General features: G+C 44.2%; 1 long non-coding RNA gene across 1 annotated transcript in view; it reads left to right on the top strand.

Annotated features, from left to right (window-relative positions):
* Nucleotides 1-14,727, top strand: part of LOC105467298 (uncharacterized) — a 32,207-nt gene extending 17,480 nt beyond the window's left edge. Inside the window, exons 2-3 of the long non-coding RNA XR_978747.2 lie at nucleotides 14,013-14,109; nucleotides 14,420-14,727. This is a non-coding gene — a long non-coding RNA (uncharacterized lncRNA). The remainder of the gene's footprint in view (nucleotides 1-14,012; nucleotides 14,110-14,419) is intronic.
* The last annotated feature ends 6,226 nt before the right edge of the window (nucleotides 14,728-20,953 follow it).

Below are 20,953 nucleotides of genomic sequence, written 5' to 3'. Positions count from 1 at the left end.
TGGAGTTGTGGAGACCCCTGTGGTCTAATAGGTCTGGGTGGTTTCAGAAAGGAGCTGGGCTCTTGCTGGGGCTTAGAGGATGGGTAGGATGTGGGTGGGTTGTTAGCACTGCAGGTGAGGGAACAGCGTGTGCATGGGCGGAGGCAGAGGTCAGCACGGCATGTTCAGGGGACAGGTCAGACTGGCCTGGCTAGACAAGAGGGTTCACATGGAGGCAAAGGGTTAGAACAATGCCTGGCTTTTGTGATAGCTGGTTAGAATTGCCCCGTGCTCCTCTCTGAAATATCTGTCCCCTTTGCCAAGTGGAAATTGGCATTCCTTGCTCTGGCCAGATACCCTTTTCTCCCCTGCCTGCTTACCTGTAGGTGTAGGCAGTGGAGCCAATGAATTGTTCTTATTCTCTGCCAAGTTTCCAGTTAAGTGATTACATACCTGGCGTTTCTATGGAGCCGGCCTAGGAGTGTGTCCTGAGTGAGAGTCAACCAGACCCAAGGAGCCCACCAGCATGCAGTGTCCAGGGACAGTGGAGCAGACCAGGCTGGGGATCCTTTGACTTGGGATGGCTGCTTCCCAGGTTTCTCTACCCCTTTCTGTGTGGACAAAAGAACTGGCAATTCAGAGAGGGAACTCTTCACCCTGGTACTCAGGATATTTTACTGGGAAGAGCCCAGAGAAGACATCCAGTGCTTAGTCCAACTTCACATCTGACTTTGACTGCAGGAAACACTGCAGAGCTTTCTGAATAGGTGGTTGCAGCTCCTACTTGCAGACCCCCAGTGCAGGGGCTCACTCCCTCCACAACAACCCTTGCTTCTGTTGATGGCTTTAGCAGTTTGCAAGCTTGTCTTTGTATTGAATTATGTACCAAAACTCCTTGTGTTTTCTTGTACTGCTTTTTGTTTTATTTCTGTTTATGTCTAGTTATGAGATGGATAACATTATCTTAATAGCACTTCATAGAGAGAGCCTAAACTCTAGGAAGGGAGATGTGTAAATAAGAAATTCAGGCCAGGCATGGTGCTCACACCTATCATCCCAGCACTTTGGGAGGCCAAGGTGGGAGGATTGCTTGAGCCCAGGAGTCTAAAACCAGCCTGGGCAACACAGTGAGTCCCCATCTCAACAAAAAATACAAAAATTAGCCAGGCTCGGTGGCATGCACCTGTGGTCCCAGCTACTTGGGAGGCTGAGGAAGGAGGATTGTGTGTGCCCTCGAGGTCAAGGCTGCAGTGAGCCATAATTGTGCTAATGCACTCCAGCCTGAGCAGCAGAGCAAGACTCTATCTCAAATTAAAAAAAAGAAATGTGATGCAGAGGTTGAGAGGGGAAGGGAGTAGGGAAAATTCTGGCTGAGGGTATAGGCAAGACTTTCTCAGGTTCCACACTGGGCACTCATCTTCAGGGGGCTTGTGGAGGCATGGCCAACAAGGAGAGGACCACTCAAGTTGTGAGAAAGGAGAGCAGGCTTGCTGGGGATGACTCTTCCTAGGTGCCCCTTCCCCACTGACCACGGCAACCATCTTGTTTGTTTTCATTCCCTGGAGCTAAAGAACAAGTGTGGTCTCTGTCATACGGGAGAGCTCTTTGACATTTCCTTCCTTGGGGTGAGTAAGACATAGTCCCTGGCCACAAGGAGATCATAGTCTAGAGTAGAAGAGAGATCTAAGAGGAAAAGTATGCGAAGATACTCTGTCCTGGGATGGGGTGTATGTAACAGCCAAGAGAAGGAAGATGAAGGCCCCTAATCCACTCTGAGGCATGGATCTGTCCACCCTTTCTTCTCCACCTCTAGTCTTCTCCTGTACTTTGCTGATAGCATCAGGGGTCATTTTTATCTTTTCCATTTCTAGCACTCTCTGATAGTAACATTTTACTGAATACTTAGTGCATGCTGGGTCCTGTGCTAAGTGCTTTTCATAGATTATTTCACTTAACCCACCAGCAAAGGATTGCTCTTCTCCTTCTTTCATGACTGAAGACACTGAGGACAGAGAGGTGAACTAACCTGCTCCAGGTCACACAGCAAGAAGGGGCAGAGCCGGAATGTGAATTACAGCCACCTAACCACACAGCTTCCATTCCTTCCCCCATACCAGTCTGAATACCTGATAGATAATACCACATCAGGGTTCTCCCAACAAATTAGGGTTGGCTGGGGAAGGGTTATTGAGAAGGAGAATAAATGAGTGGGTGAAAATTGTGAAAAGCCTTCTATTTCATGGATTCCATTTGGATTCAATCTATAGGCATTAGGGAAGCATTGCAGTGTCTTAAAGAGAGCAGTTATGTCAGGTTTGCATTTAAGGACTATGTCTCTGGAGGTGTCGTGAGGGAACTGATTGCACAGAGGAAAGTAGAGGCAGCAGGCACGGTGGCTCATGCCTATAATTCCCAGCACTTTGGGAGGCCAAGCTGGGCAGATCACTTGAGTCCAGGAGTTTGAGACCAGCCTGGCCAACATGGCAAAACCCTGTCTCTACTAAAAATACAAAAATTAGCTGGGCATGGTGGCACACGCCTGTAATCCCAGCTACTCGGGAGGCTGAGACATGAGAATCGCTCGAATCTGGCAAGTGGAGGTTGCAGTGAGCCAAGATCACAACACTGCACTCCAGCTTAGGGGACAGAGTGAGACTCTGTCTCAAGAAAAGAAAAAGAAAGGAAAAGAAAAAAGAAAGTAGAGGCAAAGAGATGGCTGGGAGGCTGTTTGGCTTTCCAGGTAAGAGTTAAGGTGCAGGGAACACCATTTGGCACTAACTGGGTACCAGGCATGGCGCTACACACTTTGCCTAATAAATAATTACATTTGATCTTTACAACAATTTTGTGAGGTGCAAATTGCAGCAGTGTTTCTCAACTCTGGCTGCCCCTGTAATTACCTGGTGAGCTGTAAAACAGTGATTCTCCAAGTGTGGTCCCTGGACTAGCAGCATCAGCATCCCTGGGGACTTGTTTACAACGCAAATTCTCGAGTCCCACCCCAGACCTACTGAATCAGAAACCGTAAGGGTGGGACTCAGCAATTTTCTGTTTGAACCAACCCTTCAGGTGACTCTATGTGAACTCGTGTGTGAGAACCACTGAACTGCAGGTTAGGTGTCTTCCCTAACCTGGAGATTAGGTCTCATTGTTCCTCCCACATTCCCAAAGCGAGTGGCTGGTCTGAAGTTGTGAAGGCAGCGACATTGTTCCAGAGGCACAGAGACAGCTGCTGGATGGAATGCTTCAATCAGGAATTTATTAAGTGCCATGTGTGTACTCAGTGTCTTGCTACGTACTCTCAGGAATTCGAAAGTTAGGTCTCAGAGCCCACCTTCAAGCAGTTGAAAGTATGTTACTTATTCATCCATTCCTTCTGTAAATATTTCTTGAGCTCCTATCATGGGTCAGGCATAGTACTGGATATGGTGAACAAGATACACGGTGAATTGTGAACAAGACAGATAAGGTTGCCACTCTCAGTGTCTTTTTTTTTAATTTTTAAGTTTTTATTTCTATTTTTTTTTGAGACAGAGTTTCACCCTTGTTGCCCAGGCTGGAGTGCAATGGAACAATCTCAGCTCACCACAACTTCTGCCTCTCAGGTTCAAGCAATTCTCCTGCCTCAGCCTCCTGAGTAGCTGGGATTACAGGGGCCTACCACTAAACTTGGCTAATTTTGTCTTTTAATAGAGACGGAATTTCTCCATGTTGGTCAGGCTGGTCTTGAACTCCTGACCTCAGGTGATCTGCCTGCCTCAGCCTCCCAAAGTGCTGGGATTAAAGGCATGAGCCACCATGCCTGGCTCACTCTCAGTGTCTTAATCCTACCTTGGAAAAATAGAAGATGAACAAGTGAACAACTACATAAATGTAAAATGGTGATATTTACTATGAAGGAGAGGAAGCAAGGTCAAATGTCAGAGTAGGAGAGAGGTGGAAGGCAGGGGTGGGGGTGTCTCTGAGAAAGGGTGATTTGAACTGAGACCTGAATTACAAGAGAGGCTTGCAAAGATCTGACACAGGGCATTCCAGACAGAAAGAAGAAGGTTTGCAAAAGCGCTGAGGTGGGTGGGAGCTCCGTGAGTGTGAGGAAGAAGCAGGAGATCCACGTGGCTGGATTTTGTTGGGGGCAGAGTCAGAAGCTAGCGTGGACGAGCACAACAGGTGGGCACCAGTGGTCCAGGTGAGGACTTCAGAGGTCAGCCCCTGAGAAAGTCTGGCAGGTCCACACAAGACTCGGAGATTATCCCGAGGCTGGCCAGACCCCTTCCTGTGATCCCCACACTTAGAAATCATGGGATCTGTCTTTGGTTCCTGAGATCCAAGGAACCTGTGGACTCTTCCAATCCAAGCTCAGTCTCCAGGAAACCCATTTGTGTGCATTTCTTTTTCTCATTCTCTTTCTCTTTTAAAGAAAAATAAACCTGGGAAAGGCTTCCTTCCACAGGGGGAACCTGGAAGCCTGTTGAAGTTCTTGTAAGGGTCACACTCTCAGAAGCTCCAGTGTTAGAGATTACTCGTCTAGTGCCTAAGTCCAGCGTTCCAATTTTACAGATGAAATTGTGGCCCATAGAGCAGGGGCTTGCCACTGTAACCAGGAGATTGCTGACTGCGTGTTTAAATCTTTTTAGGGGTAGATTCTCACCATGTTGCCCAGGCAGGAGTGCAGTGGCTATTCACAGGTGCACTCACAGTGCATTGTATCCCTGATCTCCTGGGCTCTTTGGCCATGTTTCAAAGTTTCCTCAAGTTGCAAGTGGTGGAGCCTGAATGACTTCAGGTTCTTTGACTCCAAGGGCACTGCCTGTCCTTCCAAAGCCTGACTGCTTGTCCTAATTACAAGGGAAAAATGAAGGATTCCCACCTTGACTTGCAAAAATGAGGTTATTGTGTTAAGTGATCCTCCTGCCTCAGTCTCCCAAGTAGCACACCACCACACCTGGCTTTGGCTACAGGTTTAATACTTTATCTTTTTGTGTTGGACATTGAGTTACTGACTCTCAGCTCCAAACCCACCCTTTGCTACTCTGATTTATGATGCTGGGGCTGGGACTCTGCAAACCACATTTCTATCCTGTCCACTGGCTCTGAGTTTAGGTTCTTGGATGGGGGTATGAGAGAGGAAGAAAGCTTTGGGCATCTCTGTATCCTCTGTCCAAGAATGACCCCAGCAACAATAGTAGACTCCGGGAGGCCCCTTGGTTTCAGGTTGCAGGTGTTCCACACTCCTGGGATCAGCCTCCTTGCACCCCCAGTACCTACCAACTGGAGCACTTTCTTTAGACATTTGCATTCAAGCTCCAGAGGGCCTCCCTCCTCAGAGATTCTACATTCTAATAATCCCGATCTTTTCTTCTGTTTCTTAACCCTTGGGTTGGGAGCTGCTTTGACAGTTGCTGCTCTTGTATTCCTTAGTGCTCCCCCAACTTTTCTTTCTACCCAGTACTTGGTTAACGATTCTTTGTATCAAGGTCTCTCTGTTAAAATAACTGGTAGAGTTTCTGTCTCTTGATAGGGCCCTAACTAGACACGCTGTTTCTTTCTTTCAAATACGGTTTTAAAAGCCCCATTTGCATCCTTTTGCCTCTTCTGGTCTTTATTCTTATCTCATGAAGCAGGGTATGTTAATATTATCAGGGAAACTGAGGCTCAGGCAGCTTTGGCCATGTTTAGAAGTTTCCTCAAGTTGCAAGTGGTGGAGCCTGAAGGACTACAGTTTCTTTGACTCCAAGAGCACTGCCTGTCCTTCCAAAGCTTGACTGCTTGTCCTAATTCCGGGATAAAAATGCAGAACTCCCACCTTGACTTACAAAAATGAGGCGATTGTGTGCTCTATTACAAGCATTTTAAAGACTATGCTTTAAATGATGTATTCCTTGGAAATGAAAGGGCAAGAACTAGAATTTGTTAGTAAGTCTTCATGATAAATTCCAAAATCCCAATAAAATAGGATTATTCTATGAGGCTTGCAGTACTAAAAAAATTTTACTGTGGAAATGGTGTAGGTTCTTGTTTATTTTTTGTTCATCTCTATAAGACATTTTATTGGTTATATATTTTAGGGGCACATAATTTAGTTGTGTATTTTTCTATATATCTTGTATTTTGAGTGCATAAAGAATATGTGTGTTATCTGTGGTATCAAGGAATTGGGTTTCTCCTTGAATATTCTGTTGGAGTGACTGTAATTGTTATATTGGCTAATCATTTGAAAATAATTAGAATAATGTGGCAAATGTAGTATTTACAATGTGCCATGCACTGTTCTCAGTGCTTTACATATATTAAATTAACTTATGTAATTTCCACAAAAACGCTGAGAGTGGATAGTATTGTAATATTTTTTTCATTTATACCATTAAGGCACAGGGAGAATAACGAACTTGTCCAGAGTTACACAGCTGACAAGTGTGAGAGCTGGGAATTGAACCCATAATATCTGGCTCCAGAGTTCTTGCTCCTATGCTGTATACTGACTCTGTTTCTAAGATCACTCCTTTTTTGAGTCTGCAGCTGTCATAGTCAGGTTATTTATGAGTGCTGGAAAATAAGAAAGAAAACAGGAAAGGCAAGTCTGTAGAGCATATAAACAAGATGGTACAGGGCTACTTTAACAAAGGGATGCCACCACCCCCAGCGCTTAGAGAGTATGATGGATTGATTGCATTAATAGCCCCGATTATTCATGCCTCTTTTTATTCTACTTTTTGGTAATGCTCTCCCATGCTGACTCTGGGATTAACAATGTCAACTGCTGTATTAGATGTCTATGTTGTGTAACACATTACTACAATCTTACCAGCCTAAAACAATGTATCTTTCTTATTTCCCACAGTTTCTGTGGGTCAGGAATCCAAGCAGGGTTAAAGGGGCCCTTTTTCTAGGGTCTCACGAGGCTGCAATCAAGGAATCAGCTGTGCTGTCTCCTTTCTGCAGCTCAGGTTCCTCTTCCATGGTCACATCATTTGTTGACACAAGTTAGTTCCTTGTGGCCACAGCACTAAGGTCCTCCTTTTCTTGTTGGCTGGTAGCTGGGGACGACTCTCGGCTCCTAGATGTCATTGGCTCTTCCTTGCCACATGGCCCTCTTACACTGTGACAGCTCACTTCTTCAAGGCCAGCAGGAGAAACTCTTATTCACGTTCGCTATGATGGAGTCTTACAGGACATAATGAAATCATGACAATGAATATTCCAACACCTATATATACCATAGGAGAGGACTTCCAAAAGTTCACAGAAAAATGGAATTAAAAGATACAAATTTAAAAATATAAACTTTATTTCCCAACACAAGTTCCATCAAGTTCAAGACACCTTTGTAAGCAATTATAAAAGTCACGGCTGGGCATGGGAGCTTACACCTATAATCTCAGCACTTTGGGAGGCCGAGGCGGGCGGATCATGAGATCAGGAGATTGAGACCATCCCGGCTAACATGGTGAAACCCAGTCTCTACTAAAAATACAAAAAATTAGCCAGGTGTGGTGGCGGGCGCCTGTAAGTCCCAGTTGCTCAGGAGGCTGAGGCAGGAGAATGGCGTGAACCTGGGAGGCGGAGGTTGCAGTGAGCCGAGATCACGCCACTGCACTCCAGCCTGGGTGACAGAGCCAGATTCCATTTCAAAACAAACAAACAAACAAACAAACAAACAAACAAAACAAAAAAAGTCATTTAGTTCATCCCTAAAGAACTGAGGGTCTTGGGAATTTAACCATATCAATGCAGTCTTTTAACATTATTAAGTGAAGAAAAATGGGTGCCATTTAAATTTTTTTTTAAGATTAGGAAACAAAAAGAAGTCAGCAGAAGTCCAATCAGGAGTGTAAGGTGAATGCCTAATGATTTCCCATCAAAACTCTTGCCAAATTTTCGTTGGTTGATGAGAAGAATGAGAAGCAGCAGTGTTGAAAGACTCTGGTAAAGCATCCCCAGGCATTTTTCTGCTAAAGCTTTGGCTAACTTTCTCAAAACGCTCTCAGAATAAGCACATGTTCTTGCCCCTTGGTCCTCCAGAAAGTCACATAAAATACCTTGAGCATCCCCCAAAACTGTTGCTACGACCCTTGGTCTTGACCCCTCCACTTTTGCTTTGACTGTAAACTTTCATCTTTTGGTAGCCAAGGCTTTGATTGTATTTTGTCTTCAGGATTATACTGGTAAAACCACGTTTCATTTCCTGTTAAAATTCTTTAAAGAAATGCTTTAGGGTCTTCCCCCCCCCCCCCCCCCCCCCCGCCCCACCGCTGAAACAGGGTCTTGCTCTGTCACCCAGGCTGGAGTGCAGTGATATGATCTTGGCTCACTGCAGCCACAAACTCTGAGGCTCAAACCATACTCCCACCTCAGCCTCCTGAGTAGCTGGACTACAGTTATGCACCACCACATCTGACTAATTTTGTTTATTTTTTATAGAGACAAGGTCTTACTATGTTACTTAGGCTTGTCTCAAACTCCTGGTCTCAACTGATACTCCTGCCTTGGCCTCCCAGAGTGCTGGGATGACAGGTGTAGCCACTTTATCCAGCCAGTTTTAGCATCCTGATCCCAGATGTTTAAAATTTACATTGAAAACTTTCCTCTTGTGTGCAGTTGATCTGGGTGCAACAGTTTTAGCACCTATTGAATGGAAAGTTTGTTCAACTTTAATTTTTCAGTCAAAATTGTGTAAGCTGAACCAACTGAGATGTCTATGGTGTTGGCCATTGTTTCTGGTGTTAATTGTTGGTTCTCTTCAATTACGGTATGAACAAGATTAATTTATTCCTCACGAATTGATGTGGATGGTCTGCCACTGTGGTCTTTCATCTTCAACATCTTGTCCCTTCTTAAAACAAGTTATCCATTTTTAATTTGCTGATTTCGTAGGGGCATTGTCCCCTAAACTTTTCATAAAACATCAATGATTTCATCATTCTTTCATCCAAGCTTCACTGTACATTTGATGTTTGTTCCTGCTTCAATTTTAGTAGAATTCGTGTTGCTCTGATAGGGGCTATTTTCAAACCAATATTTTATCCTTCTTAGTGCCTCAAATTAAATCCTGTTCACATGTTATAACAAGGTAGTATGGTTTTATTTTGGTGCAAAAAATTTTGAAATCCATGCGTAGTTTTTAAAAAATATGTCTTGTCCATAAACTTTTTGAAGGCCCCTTGCATTCTACTGGCCAGAAGCAAGTCATAGGTCCCATCTGTATCCATGAGTAGATTATACATGGGTGTGACTCATTGGGGGCTCATCTTAGAATCCTTCCTACCACTCTTATTTTAGCCACTGGAATGTGCAAACTTAACATTAGCAGAAATGTGCTCGCAGATTTCTGCTGGGCCCCTAACATTGCCCTGTGGCCATGCCTGGGCTAATCTACTGTGAGAGAAAGTGAGAGACATGTAAAGGAGAGCTGAGCCATTCCAGCTGAAACTTAGACCAGCTTAGAGCCAAACTCCAAAAGTGAGAAAGAGTCTGACCAAAATCAGAGCTGGCTATCCAACCTGCAGCTGACTGTAGACTGTGAGAAAGCCCAGTCACGACTAGAATCATCACCTACCTCATAAGTTTGTGAACAGTAATAGATGGTTGTTTTTAAGTTGCTGAGTTTAGGTCATTTTTATGTAGCATTGTGCTGTCAACAGATAACGAATACAGTGTTACCATTCGTTGCCTACCATTTCTTGCCAGGTATCATATTAGTTTTTTCATGCTTGCTTTCTCATTTAACCCTCAAAGCAGCCCTGAATGAGGGCTTGTGTCTAATCAGTATTTTCACTGTAGACATTGGTGAGGACGTCAATATTATGATTGCTAATGGCCAAAAAGCTCCTGAAAAGATGCTCAACATCACTAATTGTTAGGGAAATATAAATCAAAGCTACAATGAGATACCACATTGCAATCATTAGAATGGCTACCATAAAAAATAACAGAAAATAACAAATGTTGGAGAGGATGTGGAGAAATCAGAACCCTTGGGCACAGTTGGTAAGACCGTAAAATGGTGCAACTGCTGTGGAAAACAATATGGAGGTTATTAAAAAATTAAAAATAGAATTACTGTATGATCAAGGAATTCCACTTCTGGATATATACCCCAAATAACTGAAAGCAGGATCTCAAAAAAAGTCTTTGCATGAACGTTCATAGCAGCGTTATTCACAACGGCTAAAAGATGGAAGCAGCCTAAGTGTCCATCAATAGGTGAGCAAATAACCAAAATGTCATATACACATGCAATGGAATATTATTCATCCTTTAAAAGGAAGACAGTTCTGACACATGCTGTGATGTGAATGAACCTTGAGGACTTATATTAAGTAAAATAAGCCAGCAACAAAAAGACATGTACTGTATGATTCCACTCCTATGAGGTATCTAGTGTAGTGAAATTCACAGAAACAGAAAGTAGCATGGTGGTTGCCAGGGGCTGGAGGGGAGAGGAGTAGGGAATTATTGTTTAACGGGTACAGCTTCAGTTTTGTAAAATGAAAAAAGTTCTGGAAAAGGATGGTGGTGATTGCACAACCATGTGAATCTATTGTCTGTACATTTAAAAATGGCTAAGATGGTAAATTTTATGTTATATGTATTTTAATCACGATTTTAAAAAGCAGACTATGGCTGGGCACAGTGGCTCACACCTGTAATCCTAGTACTTTGGGATGCCAAGGAGGGTGGATTGCCTGAGCTCAGGAGTTTGAGACCAGTCTGGGCAACATGGTGAAACCCCATCTCTACTAAAAATGTAAAAATTAGCCGACATCATGGTGCGCACCTGTAGTCCCAGCTACTTGGGAGGCTGAGGCATGAGAATTGCTTGAGCCCAGGAGGCAGAGGTTGCAATGAGCCGAGATTGCACCACTGCACTCTAGCCTGGGTGACAGAGTGAGACTCTATCTCCAAAAATAAAATAAAATAAATGAATGAATAAATAAACAAATGCAGACTATGATTACCATCTCTTCTACTTGCAGTGCAAATCCTCCTGTAAAAAGCCTACTTTTTTTTTTTTTTTTTTTGAGACGGAGTCTTGCTTTGTTGCCTAGGCTGTAGTACAATGGTACAATCTCAGCTCACTGAGACCTCCACCTCCCAGGTTCAAGCGATTCTCCTGCCTCAGCCTCCTTAGTAGCTGGGATTACAGGCAAGTGCCACCACACCTGTTTGATTTTTGTATTTTTAGTAGAGACGGGATTTCACTGTATTGGCTAGGCTGGTCTTGAACTCCTGACCTCAGGTGATCCACCTGCCTAGGCCTCTCAAAGTGCTGGGATTACAGGCGTGAACCTCTGTGCCTGTTCTTACTGTTCTTTAAATTACTTCCTCCAAGAAGCCCTCCTTGCTGACATGCCTCTCTCTCTTTTTGTTTTTAATATTCCAGTTTATCTTTTGTAGTAAGACCCGAAGCTTAAGGGTAAGTGATGCATGGAGTTTGCAAAGTCTGTAAGTTCAGGGCCTCTGATGTTGGACTCCCTGGGTTCAAATTTGGACTGTACCCTTGATCAGCTATGTGGTCTTGGGAAATTTACTTAATCTCTGTAAGCATCAGGTTTCTCATATGCAAAGTCAAGATAACAGTACAACCTCATAGCCTTGTTGTGAAGATTGAGTGATGAGAGACATGTAAAATGCTAGACACAGTGCCTGGCAAGAAGTAAGCACTCAGTAAACATCAGCTGTTGTTGGTACCTGATAAAAGATAATACCTGCCTAGTGATTCTAAAAAAACACAAGATACTCATCATTATGCACAACATAGAGGACGTAATTAAGAACTTGGCAACTGAAAAAGTATAGTGTACGGTTTCCTACCTATTGTGTGATCCTAAGAACAAACCATTTGTTCTTTTCCTTTTAGGTAGTATTCAAAATTAAGGGAAAATTGCCCACAATCGAAGTCTGGACATTATAGAAATGGGTCACAGTACAAAGCCTTCCACAGTCAAATGACTCAATTAGTGTTCAAATGGCCACGTCATGGCATTAGTGGCTCTTCCCTGCTCACCTTATCTTACAGTTGTTTCTCCCCTCTGTTGTCTCTTCCCTCTTGAAGATGTTGGTATGGGATGTCCTGTATGATCAGTGTTGTGCAGTCCTATGTGGCTCAAAGCAGGGTGAGCTTTTTGAGGGATGGGGCCACGTCTGATTCACCCCCTGATGTATCACTGTGCTTGACACAAAGAAGGCTCCCGCGAGTATGCACAGGATTGAATCAATGATGTTGTGAGGACTTACGGGTCATAGTTAGAGGTTTCCTAAGAATCGGGAAACATACATGTATGCATGAAGAGTTGAACTTTAAATTCCACACGTAATGGATCAGAAAAGAGTAGTGCAAAATGTAGCGATTTTAGCATGAAGACACTCAGGCTACCTGTCTTGGCTGGCCAGGGCTGCTATAACACATTATCATGGACTGACTGGCTTAAACAACAGAGAATATTTCTCACAGTTTTGGAGCCTAGGAAGTTCTAGATCAGAGTGTCAGCGTGATTGAGTTCTGTTGGGGGCTCTTTTTGTGGTTTTCTGACAGCTGTCATCTTGCTGTGTCCTCACGTGGTGTACAGCACAGAGAGAGGAAGCAAACTCCTATCTCTTCCTATGAGGGCACTAATTCCATCCTGGGGCTCCACCATCATGACTGAATTACCGCCCAAAGACCCCATCTCTAAATACCACCACACTGGGGATTACGGTTTCAAAATATCAATTTTTGGCAGGGAGCAGGGGACACATTTAGTACACAGCCACTTAACACTTTACTTAGGATTAACCTTTAAAGAGAATGTGAGGATCGCACCATTGCACTCCAGCCCTGGCAACAGTGGCCAGACTCCGTCTCAAAAAAAAAAAAAAAAAAAAAAAAAAAAAAAAAGAGAAACAAAGAAAGTGGGACCATCAGAAGTTGGCACTGGCTGGTGGTTTCAGTGGTGGTTTCAGTGGTGGTTTGTCGGACTTGGAGGGATGGCAAAGGGAGTCACAGATGATAAATATCACCAGGACCCCACCCAGCTTTCATCAAGGTGGGAGTCATACTGGTTTCTGGGTCCATTGGTCAAGTCATGCCCATGGTGGAGGTAGACACCATTGACTATGTAAGCCTGACACCACCTAGGCTCCAGTTGCATGCTCACCAAGCCTGTGGGTAATCCTGTCTATGGGGAAATCATGGAGTGGTGAAATGGACTCAAGTATTCTTGTTCTCATGTGTGTTAAGTGGAACCAAAGATGTCCACATCTTCACCCCTGGGAATTGTGACTATACTGTGTTACATGGCAAAGGCAAATTAAGTTTGCAAATGGGATTATAGTTTCTAATTGGCTGACTTTAAATTGGGGAGGTTATTCTGGATTATCTGGGTGAGGTCAAGGTAATCACAAGGGTCCTTAAAGGTGGAAGAGGAAGGCAGAAGAAGAGTGAGATTGGAAGGATGTGAGCTGAGAAGGATTCAGCTCACTGTTACTGGCTTTGAAGATGGAGGAAGGGGCCATGAACCAGGGAGTGCAGGCAGCCTCTAGAAGCTGGAGGAGAAAAAAATAAGGATCCTCCCCTAGAGCCCCCAGAAGTAATTTTCCTGCCAACAGTGAGACCCATGCCAGGCTTCTGATCTGCTAAACTGTAAGATCATACACTGGTGGTATTGTAAGCCACTAAATTTGTGGTTTTGTTACAGCAGCCGTTGGAAACTAATACACCAGAGCAGTGATTTCTCAGTGTAAATGAGTAAATTAACATTTTTATTTGTTTCAGCTTCAAGATATGTGGCTTAAACTCTCCATGGGATGATACAATCCTATTTCTGACTCTGGAAAGCTGACCAGACTTTGCCCCTTGCAATGAACTGAATGTTTGTGTCTCCCCAAAATTCAAATGTTGAAATCCTGCCCTCAAATGTGATGTTATTAGGAGGTGAGGCCTCTGGGAGGTGCTTAGGTTATGAGGGTGAAGCCCTCTTGAATGGGATTATTACCCTTGGAAAAAGGACCCCAGAGAGAACTCTCATTTTTTTTTTTTTTGCCATGTGAGAATACAGGGAGAAGATGGCCATCTATGAACCAGGAAACCCTCACTAGACACCAAGTCTGCCAGCACCTCAAACTTGGATTCCTCAGACTTCCCAACTGTGGGAAGTAAATGTTGTTTAAGCCACTCAGTCTATGGCACTTTTGTTATAGCATCCTGAATAGACTAACATATTAGGACTTTCCACTAAGAGACCATAAGAATTGTCATCATAATATTGGGAGCTTCTATGTGTTGAGTGCTTTGCCAGTGTGTTGCCTAGAATTATCTCTATAACCCTATGAATTAGGTGCAGTTATTCCCATTTTATAAATGTGATAACTGTGGTTTAAGTTGAGCCACACAACCTCAGATGATGTGATGTGGATTTAAACCCTGGTCTGGGTTCTCCACTCATGTTCTTTTGAACACCCCTAGCTGCCTCACCGCCATGCTGTCTCTGAGAAGACTCCGTCTCTCGGAGAACAATCTGCCTTACTGATGGCATGAGGCATGACGAAAAGCAGCTGGGTGGGAGAGGGACAGAAAAATCTCCCATCTTCCTGCATAGCTGAGGCTTTCTCCATTCCTAGGGAGAAGGCACTGGAGTGAATCCCATGAACATTCTCCACTATTTGCAAAATGTTGCCAATATACTTCTGTGTATTGATATTTTGAAACCGTAATCCCCAATGTGGTGGTATATTGTATTTTAGCTGTTTTACAAATTGTATATGCTTCATTCTAGCTCGGTTTCTGTCATTCTCAATTATTTCTTTATTTTCTTAAATATTTCTGAATAAAAGGGCCTCCTTAGTTAACCTAAGACAGGTGTATTTAACCTGAACCAGGTGTGGTTAACCTGAATGAAGAGGAGGCAACTGACAAATGGTCAGAGAAAGCTGATTAGGAAATGAACATCCTATATGGTAGAGGTTCTTCTTTATCACACACACAACTCTTGATGAAATGAGAATACATAAAATCAGCACTAGCACACCTGCTTGGTTTCACCTGCTGCCTCCAAGATCATGATTGATCTGCAGAGCAGAGTTGAGAGCAGACACCATTTGTCTATGGTCTGTCCCAGTGGAATCATATGACATGTCATATCTGACTATGACTGCCCAAATCTTCCCGACTCACTTTGCCAAAGAGGGAACTAGGTCTTCGGGGTTGGAGTGACTTACCTAAGGTCTTTCTATGGCGAGGTGGCAGGGCTAGAATTTAAACCCAGACTCTAGGTTCCAAGTGCACACCCTTTCTGCTGTACTATCGTAGCCTGTTTCCCTTCAGTGCTTAGCTCAGTTCCTTGAATGTATTGAGTCAGCTCTGTAAGTGCTTCCTGAATGAAGCTGAGGTTGCACACATGAGAATAGTGAATACGACTTTTTGTTTCCCAGCAGTTTTGCTGGGTGACTGCAGGAAGCACTTGGCTTTCATCATCAGCCAACTGGGGATATCCACCCCTGGAAGTCATTTGATCACTTAAGCTCTCAACTCACTCAGGAGGTTGCCTGCAAGGGCCTTGCAGCTTTGATCCAAATTTTCCATCCAAACAGCCATGTAAACGGAGAGGCTCCTGATTCCACCCAACCCTCAAATTGCCGCTCTCTTTCTCAACGAAAAGAAAGAAAATGTGTCTTCCACTGTGGCTGGGCTACCTGAACAGATCAAGTGCTGGAATGCACTGATTGCTTTGAGGAGCAGGATCCTTTTTAGCTTCATCTTTTTGTTTTGCTGCTGGGCTTTAGGAGACTCAGTGTTTATTGCTTATTATAAGTCTCACCAGAAAATATTTCAATCTCATCATCTTCACCATTCAGGCTAAGGCCAATGAATGCAATTCAGTCCCAGAAACAGTAATCATGCACCATCGTATCCAAGCACTGTGTCAGAAGTAGGGATGTGGAAGTCAGTGTGGGGCCATATTCTCTCAGGGAGGGCACAATATCTGGCCCAGCGGAGGAAGAGTTAACCCAAAGCAGAGCTGTTCATGTTAAGCTGTGGCTGAGTAGCCTGACATGAGCATGGGAGACAATTCCTTTTTTGAATTCGCACTGTGTGAAGCCTCGTGTCAGCTGCCAGATGCTTTCATGACCTGAATCATCTTTGGCAAACCCTGTAACAGGAGCAATGTTCTTCCGTGGTACAGACAAAGAAACCGAGGCCCAGAGAGAGGAGCCAGAGCATTGGAGTGGAAAGGTTCTGGGGGACCTGGGTTCAAACCTTAGCCACAAATCCTGAGGCTTTGGCCACTTTTCTCAGCCTCTCTGAGCCTCTGTTGAGTCATTTGTAAGTATAAGTAAGTGGTTGTGAGGTTCCATGGGTAGGTGCAGGTGTTAGAGGGGTTATCCTGGCGCCAGACAGAGTCACTGCTCTCACAGCTCAGAAGATCCTGTGAGCGACAGAAGCTCAGGTGCCTCTCTCAGCTGAGCCTCATAGTTTCGAGACTACCAGTGGGTTATTCTATCACCCCTGAGGAAATGCCCGAATGGATTCTGGAGGAATGTGTTTGTTGGTTGTGTTCTTCATTATTGATCTCTCTGGAGGGATGTCTGCATCACCCCTCTCTGGCAGGCTTGGAATTGATGGATGAGAAGGGAGGGAAGAACAGCCTGGATGGTCTCCCTGTAGGAGCCTGGTCCAGAGTCTACTTGCTTGGGGGCAGCCACCCATGCAGTGGTAGTCCTGCAGCATCCTAAACTCCTGACCTGTCTTATTGCTCCCGTTTCCCATCTGGGAGGAGGTGGTTGAAAAACCCACTTGCCTGAACTGTAGGACACTGTCTGGCCCTGGTTTTGTCCTGGGTGGTGAAGGGACTACCTGGGGAGACTTTTTTTGATTTGGGATGGTTCATCTTTTCCTTCCTTTCTTGCCTTATTTTATTTCATTGAAGCGATGGGCTTTCTTCCCACTGCCTTTGAGACAACCCTCCGGAGAGTCTGACTTGGGTCTTCCTCACTAATGCACATTGGCTCAGGACTGCTTTGATGGATAGAGGCAATTTTCCTTGGAAATCGGCTGCAATATTGGCAGTTCCATGGGACATACATTATATTCCTCTCAGAGAGAGATTTTCTGTGGGGTCTTGAGATGGAGTGATGCTGTTCAAGAGGGTTTGGGGAAAGTTGAAATCACCTGAAAGGAAAGGCATCTATTTCAATGTTTAGCATAGCTGCATCTCTTGGCGAATGGGTCCAGCCCACTCTTGCAAAGTGGCTCCTTTAGAAGACGAGGGAACTTGTCCATGTCTTATTGAAGGTAGATAAATTAAAAGGCGAGGAAGCAGAAGCACGTCCAAGTAGAACTGAGCTCCTGCCAGGTGCAAGAGGACTCAAAGGCCCCTGCATCCCAGAACTCTTGGTTTTCAACTGAGATAAGAGAGACCCATTGATCAAAGGATGTGTCACATATGGTGGAAGGTGCTGGGCACTCGGGAAGAACAGGGCACAGTCACCATCCTTTTCCTACTAGAATTGACCGTTTCTCTAGGGACACACACATGCACAAATAGCCCTCTTGATATCATAGGACAAGTATTAATAATAACAGCTAAAATTTGTTTATAATCTGTAAAAGCATTAAGTACTTGACATTCACTAAAACTTTTCAAGGTAGGTATTATAATTATCTCCATTTTACAGACAAGGAAACTGAGGCATGGGGAAGTGAAATAATTTGTCTCAGGTCATCCCTAGTAAGTAGAGGAGCTGGGATTCAAATCCAGGCCCTCTAGTTCCCTTGCCCCTGCTCTGTGCTGCTGTGTTGCTCTCTTGCTGACCTCTGCAAATGCAGAGACATCTGAAAGCTTCCAGAGGTGTATTTGCTGGCTCGTAAATCCCAGATCTCTGTCCGATCAGCCCAGCACTGTTTCCCCCAACCTTACTTCTTCTTGGAAACTTTGCTTCCTTCTGTGTGTCTTGTCTTGTTGTGGTCAAAGGGCAAGGTCTGGAGGCAGCAGGGTGTGGGGTAGGAGGGCAGAGACATTGGTCCAGAGGAAGCTGCAGGCTTCATCCCAGGAGGGTTTGTTCGGGAAATCGGGGCCCGCTCTGGACCAAGCTCTGTATTGGGTGCAGGGATGTGCCGGTGAAGGGTCCTTGTTCTCTTGGATCCCTGCTCTCTTGGATCTTACCGTCTTGCTGGGGCACCAGACAATAAGCAAACCAACACATGGAAACCCAGGTGGATGCTGTGCAGAGCATTAACAATGGATGCTGTGAGCAGGGATGATGAGTGTCTATTTTGGGTTGGATGACCAGGTAAGGCCTCACAAAGAAGTGACACTGAACATGAGATCTGGATAATAAAACAAAGCCAGCCCAGGGATCATAGGAAGGAAGGGTGTTCCAGGGAGAGGAACCTGTGTGTGCCAAGGCCCTGGTAGGAGCAGGACGGGCAGGGCGTGTTTGACGACAGAGGCTGTGCAGTTGGGATCATGGGGGTGGGAAGGGCGGTAGGAAAGGAAATAAAAGAGGAGGCTGAATAATCATGTAGGGCCCTGTAGATCATAAGGAGGAGTCAGAGTTTTATTCCAGGTGTATTAGGAAGCCATGGAGGCTGGAGGATGGAGTAGGGACATGATCTGCTGAGATGCTGCCATTCCATGGACACTAGCCCCTTGACCTTGGTTCTAGGCATTTAAGCAGGTATAAACCTCGTGGCAAGATAGTGAGTACTGATGGCCAGAGCCCTCGTCAGGGATCAGAATGGCGATTCCATTCATTCTCTTGTTCTTTATCCAGCAAACAGTATTGGGGCATTGATCATGTGCCAGGTATTTTGCTAGCTAGCACTGAGGATATGAAGCAGTCTGGGATAATACACCCTTAGCCTCCAGGAGTGCCCCTTCTGTGGGTGAGACAGGGAAACAATTGGTCCAGAACAGGCCAGCAGGGGTATGACAGTTTCCCCCGTCACTAAAAGACACAGGCAGGTTAAGCCCTCCAGCCTTTTGTGAAATGCACACGAGACACATTCAAAAATAAGAGTAATCTTCTAACTATGAAGAAATCTTAATACAAACAATTACAACACAATGTAATAAATATTAATGGAACAATTAAGTTTGTCTGCTCTGCCCAGGGAGACTCATAGGGAAGTGAAATGAGTAGAAGCTGGTTAGGGTGAGAAAAGCTTAGGGAAAGAAGAGAAGGTGCTCAGGATCCTTTTACTGGAGCGCGGAAGCAGGGAGGAGAGGGAGAAGGTCATGCTTAGAAAAAAAAAATCTTTGTCATTCCTTCATACGAATGTCACAAATGAACATTTTAGCCAAGACCTTTTTATGTGCAGGGATATGAGAAATGCCCAGAATGAATCAAATCCCTGGATGCTACAAACTTAGACGACCTTATTGAAGATCTGGTCTGGTAAAGAAAGACGCAAGATTAAAACCAAAACCAACTTTCTTCTAAATACCAACGTGTATTGGACTTCCCTCTAGTGGCTACATGCAAAATAACAAGCCTACAGGTCCCAAGTAGAATGTTGCATTGTTCTCTACTCTGTTTACTTAGCAATCAACATATTAACTGTGCTTCACTCCATGTACCTTCCATTCACACACCTGGCAAACACCATCTCTTCCATGATATTCTCCTATATCTCCTTCCAGAAGTAACTTCTGCCTTCTCAGTTGTCATTAGTCATGCAACCAGCTTTCACTTATCTACTGAGAAACTGTTATGCGCAGGACCCGCAGATGTTATGTTTCAGTCCCTGCCTTACTTTTGCGCTATCTGGGAGGACACGTCTGTCTTCCCTGGGCACTCTCTGAGCTTCTGGAAGGCACTAAGTCTGATATATTACCCATTGTGTTTAATAGAGGAGGAATAACATTGATTCGAACCAAAGCAAAGGTGGCCACTAGTGCCTTCAAAAAGGATGTGTGTGTGGAACAAATTCACACAGAATTGGAATAAGAAATCATTATGAGTTGATGCTTCTGCTAGCTAACATTTATTGAGTGCTTACAGGCCTGAGGGCTTAGCCTCTCTGTGCCTCAACTTGTTCATCTGTCAAATGGAGATAATAGTTCTTAGTGCACAGAGAACTATGCAAGAGTTAGCTGAGTTACTGTGTATGCCGTCTCGTGGTTAAGAGGAGCCTGTGTCTGAATCCTGCTCTGCCATTTCCTTGAAAGTGACTATGGCTTACGGGATTTTAATAACAAAAATACATATCTTGTTGTGATGAGTAATGATGATGATGCCTGGCATATACGAATAGCCCAATAAGCATTAAATTACTATAATAGTACTTGCCATGAAAAAATAAATGTTAGATATTAATCTTACCATCTCATTTACTTTGCCCAACAAAACACTGAAATACTGCTATGATTAGTTCCACCATGTGATGAAGAAACTCAAGCACAGACGGGTCAAGAGCTTGCCCAAGAGATGAGCCAATCTTTGAACACAGTGCCTGAATACAGAATTGCCCTCCACACCCCTCTTTTCTGGCTGACATGACTGAAGAACACGAGTCATAATATTAGAACATATTGGTGAGTCCTTGGGGTGCAAGTAGGAGACACAGCTAAGTCATGAGGTATGGGCTGGAGAAAGCTGAATTGCTCAGATGAATAAAATAGTTATTTGATGTTGTTGCTTGTATTAGAGGAGAGATAGAAGAAGAGAAGAGAGGGGGGAAGTAGGCAATGCAGCAAGAAGCTAGTATTTGGGGAGATAAATACTAAATAATTTATGCTTACATTCTAAAAAATTGAGATACAATTTACACACCAAAAAACTTACCCTCTTGAATTGTGCAAATGAATGGTTTTTAGTGTATTCACACAGGTGTGCGACTATCAGCTCTATCTAATTCCAGAACATTTTTATCTCTCTAAAATGAAACATTGTACTCATTAGCAAAACTCCCCATTCTCCCACCCCACCCTCCAGGCCCCGTCAACCACGAATCGGCCTTCTGTCTTTACACATTTGCCTATTCTAGATGTTATGAATG

The sequence above is a fragment of the Macaca nemestrina genome, chromosome 8 (genome assembly GCF_043159975.1).
Source record: "Macaca nemestrina isolate mMacNem1 chromosome 8, mMacNem.hap1, whole genome shotgun sequence".
In the NCBI taxonomy this organism is placed as follows: domain Eukaryota; kingdom Metazoa; phylum Chordata; class Mammalia; order Primates; family Cercopithecidae; genus Macaca; species Macaca nemestrina.
Note: the sequence above shows the minus strand (reverse complement) of the source record. Positions and strands in the feature narration are given on the sequence as shown.